The sequence below is a fragment of the Emiliania huxleyi genome (genome assembly GCF_000372725.1).
Source record: "Emiliania huxleyi CCMP1516 unplaced genomic scaffold EMIHUscaffold_898, whole genome shotgun sequence".
Lineage (NCBI taxonomy): Eukaryota > Haptophyta > Isochrysidales > Noelaerhabdaceae > Emiliania > Emiliania huxleyi.
This window is the reverse complement of record NW_005195314.1, coordinates 10,630-15,284: the sequence shown is the minus strand read 5'-3', so window position 1 is coordinate 15,284 and position 4,655 is coordinate 10,630.

Genomic DNA, 4,655 nt, shown 5'->3' with positions numbered 1-4,655 from the left:
AGGACAGCTCACGAGGTGGCGCTATGTAGTGGGGTTCTCAGGGACTCACGCGGGAGAAGAAGGTGGAGCACAGGGACAGGAACACAGAACTCACGAACTGACATCCCACCCCGCGCCGGGGGCGGTGGCGCGCGCGAGCGCCGGGGTATTTTGCCGACCCGCAGACTGGCAGGCGCCAGGCCACAGACCCGCCGGCAGAGCCTTGGGCCGCAGCCGCGATCCGCGCTGGCTCTCAGGAGAGATCCTGCGCAGTGCTGACCGCGCCCTCGAAGTGGACCATCGAGTACTCGATGGCTGTCCAGGAGAAGCGGTGCAGCGCTGCGGCATATTGTCGCAGTGCGGCATGTTGTCGCAGTGCGGTGCGGTACTCCTGCTGCAGCGCGCGCGCGGTGGTGGTGAGGAGAGTGCGAGCCCTTGAGCTGCTGGGTCAGTCCATCGCCGGCGCATGCGCCGGCCTTGAGGTGGTTCCCACAGTAGCTGGCCCTGAGGGAGGGTGGTAGAGGATGTAGAGTGTAGAGCGCTGTAGAGCTGTAGAGATGTAGAGCACTCTGGAGCGCTGTAGAGCTGTAGAGCTCTACATCCGGCGCGGGACGATGTGAGTCCGATGTAGAGCGATGTAGAGCGCGATTTTGCTGTAGAGTTTGTTTGTAGAGGCTCTACAGCCAAACCGCGCCGGGAAGGCAGTAACTCAAAGTAGAGGTCGAGCCGCGCTAATGGGGTGTCTCCGAGCTTACTGGAGCTCTGATGGACAGCCCTGACTATCCCTGACACACAGAGAGTCACTCTGACGGCACACAACACCCTATGACTGCGTCATGACCAGCCTGCCATGCGTCGCCGGTGCCGCATTCGTCGCTGTGCTTCTTTAGCAGGCGGTGGACTGTCGGCTGCGAGGACGGTCGCATTTGCGCGAGGCGAGGCGAGCATTGCTGCGCGTTGCATGCGCCATGCCTCGCGCCAGCGCGTGCGGGAGCTCCTGGCTGAGCGTTGAGTCCAGGCGAGTTGCGCTGGCCACGATCGCTACGCCGAGCCGAGCTGACGCGCCGAGGCGCCGGCCAGTCGCAGCCGTGAGGCATGCCCCACAGCAGCAGAGGCACCTGCCACCCATTGGGCGGGCAGACAGAAGGCCAGGGCAGCACTGGCAAGTGCAACGCGCGCCTCATGTCGGAGAGCGACCGTGCCTCGTTCGCGGCTTATGATGTAGAGTTTGTTGTAGAGATTTCACGTTGTAGAGCGCCTCTACATCGCTCTCTACATCGGACTCACATCGTCCCGCGGCGGATGTAGAGCTCTACAGCTCTACAGCGCTCCAGAGCGCTCTACATCTCTACATCTCTACAGCGCTCTCACTCTTCATCCTCTACACCCTCCCTCAGAGCTGGCCCAGGGGCTGTGACCCTGCGCAATGCGCAGGAATTTGCCGTGGCTGCGTGCCGGGGTCCAGCCGGCCCCGCTCGGGGAGTTGAAGGCGGCCGCCGGTGGTGACTGGGGCTCTCCGGAGAGGAACCTCCTCTGCCACACACGAGTGGCGGCCGCCACTCCGACGCGCCGCCGGTGGCGCTGCGCAGATGTGCGCAGAGTGCGCGACACCACCGAGGTGCGCCCAAAGCCACGGGTATGGGCAGAGACCAGAGTGGTCGTCCTTCCAAAATCCTGCTCGTGCAGGTGGGGACCCTGTCCTCGTCCCATCCCTCGTTTGCTATCTGTTTTCTTTCTTTCTTTCTGGGTTGGCTGTTTTCTGTCTTTCTTTTCATCTGGACTGGGAGAGGGAGGGGAGGGAGGGAGGGAGGGAGGCAGGGAGATGGAGGGTGTGTGTAGACTCCCACATTTCACCACAAGCGCCAAACTACTTCGCCGGCTTACAGCGTCAAGTGCGGCCCTTAGCTGAGTAGAACTCGAAGTGGGCGTCGAGGGGCCTATAGTAGAGTGTGAGCCCGCGCGCTGCAAAGCTTGAGTGTGGGCGATGGCGCGAGCTGGGCCATGTAGCTACTAATTGCGTGTTAATGTTTCTGCCGTCTTCGAGGGGGCGTGGGCGTAGGAGTGGTGTGCTCTGCTACCTACCCTTGCAGCCGAGCTCCTTCTCTCAGCTCCATTGCCTCTAGGGGGTTGTGGCCGTGGATTTGGCCCCCTAGCCCCCCTCTCCGAGAGCAGGCCTGTCCAGACTAGCGGGGTGTGGTGGCGTGTGCCCGTCGTGGGACGTGGCTCGCCTCGTGGTGGGAAGGTCGGGTGTCGAGTGTGAGTTGGGGTCGGTGGGACCTCTATTCCTCGTCGCTCGCGCCGTCGTGGCGGTGCCATTTGCTTTTGGCGGCCCGAGCCGGGCGTGCCGGCGGCCCGCTTTGCTGCTGAAGCAGGGTCCTTGATCGGAACCGGAGTCGATGGCGCCTCGACGTCCGACGATGGTACGCCTCGAGCCGCGCGCGCGGCGCGTGCCGCGCGCGCCGCAGCCATGCGCTGGGAGGGAGGGAGAGGGAGGGAGAGGCTAGGGGAGAGGGAGGTAGAGGGAGGGAGGAGGGAGGGAGGAGGGAGGGAGAGAGAGGGAGAGGGAGGGAGAGGGAGGGAGAGGGAGGAAGAGGGAGGGAGAGGAAGGTAGAGGGAGGAAGAGGGAGGGAGAGGGAGAGGGAGGGAGAGGGAGGGAGAGGGAGGGAGAGGGAGGGAGACGGAGAGGGAGGGAGAGGGAGGGAGAGGGAGGGAGAGGGAGGGAGAGGGAGGGAGAGGGGAACGGAGAGGGAGGGAGAGGGAGGGAGAGGGAGGGAGAGGGAGGGAGAGGGAGGGAGAGGGAGAGGGAGGGACAGACACACACACACACACACACACACACACACACACACACACACACACACACACACACACACGCAGAAAAAAGAAAAAGAAAGAAAAGAGACACCCCAAGGGAGGGATGGGAGGACGGCACGCCGCCACCACACAGGGATTTTAAGGAGAGGAGTGTGGTGCGCTAGCCGTCGCCCACCCTTGGGCGTCTGCCTCTTCCTATCTCTCTTCTCAGTCCCTCACCGATTCTCGCACCGGGGGCAAGCAAATTCTTCATCGCCTGTCGCGTGAATCGTGTAAAAGAAAGAAAAGAAAGAAAACGGACAACCCAAGGGAGGGATGGGAGGACGGCACGCCGCCACCACACAGGGATTTTAAGGAGAGGGGTGTGGTGCGCTAGCCGTCGCCCACCCTTGGGCGTCCGCCTCTTCCTATCTCTCTTCGCAGTCTCTCTCCGATTCTCGCTTCAACCTTCGTGCCACCTCGCGGTCGCCCCCTTCTCGTCGTGCTCTCCCTTGTCGCTTCTTCCTCTGTCGCGTCGCTCTCCTCTGCCTCGTTCTGCGCCGCCGCCGCCGCCTGCCGTTCCCTTGTTCTCTCGGCTTCTTTCGCCTTTCGGCGCAGCTCCGCCCTCCTTGCTGCATATCCTGGCCCCTCGAGTCTATCGAGCTCTCCTCGAGCAAGGACGAGTCTTCTGACGCCCACTGCTATCATTTGCCGCCCAGTCATATCATTGCTCAGGTCCACTCTCTCTTCGAACACTTGTGCCTTCACGGATGAATCGTGTAAAAGAAAGAAAGAAAACAGACAACCCAAGGGAGGGATGGGAGGACGGTACGCCGCCACCACACAGGGATTTTAGGGGAGAAGTGTGGTGTTAGCCTTCGCCCACCCTCGGGCGTCTACCATTTCCTCTCTCTCTCCCCACTTTCTCATAAATAAATAAATACAACGGACACGCCAAACGAGGGGTGGGAGAAGGACAGGGTCCCCACCTGCACGAGCAGGATCTTGTAAGGACGATCAGGGACACCGGGGAACGGGAGCGGGGAGCGCATCGCGACACGGAGGGGGGCTGGGCAGGGTTCACCCTCACGACAGGGTCCCAGGGATTCCTCTCTCGTATAGGACAGGTTGCACCCGGCGGCACGGGGGCAAGCGCGGGCCTCCTACTGGTTGCGCTCTCCTAGTTCTCCTGCTCCTGACAAGGGACAGCGACAGGCTCGCAGCACGGTGGACTCCCTATCCACTGGCGATCTCTCTCGACTAGCGACCTTCCTCCGACTTCTCACCGGCAGTCTCTTCTACCACAGGCAGACTGACACGTGGGTGGCAGTGGCGGTGATAGGAGTCTCCCACTCTGTGGGCCTCGCTAGAAGTGCGACCCCTGCGCGTGTCCTCGCCCTTGAAGGGGAAGGGGCTGTGTGTATGTGCATGTGTACAACATGTGTGTGTGTGTGTGTGTGTGTGTGTGTGTGTGTGTGTGTGTGTGTGTGTGTGTGTGTGTGTGTGTGTGTGTGTGTGTGTGTGTGTGTGTGCTCGCTCGCTCGCTCTCGCGCGCCGCTTGCGCGATCGCGCGCGCGCGCTGCGCGAGCCGCCCTGCCCGCTGCGCTGCTAGGGATGCGCTGCGGGAAGGGCTCGGCGGCCGTTCCTAGAGCTCCTCGTCGCTCCCCTCGTATAGCGAGGGCTCGTTGGACTCGAGGCGTGGACCGCCGTCGTAGGGGGAGCGTGCGGCTCCGCGGGCGACGCTCGCCCAGTCCTTCTTGTTGCTCTTGACCTCGCCGCCGCCGCCGCCGCGGCCGCGGCCGCCGCGCCCGCGCCGCCCGCGGCTTGTGCCCAGCCTGACCGCGCTCGGCATGCGCTCGTAGATAGTGTCCTTGAAGGCGGAG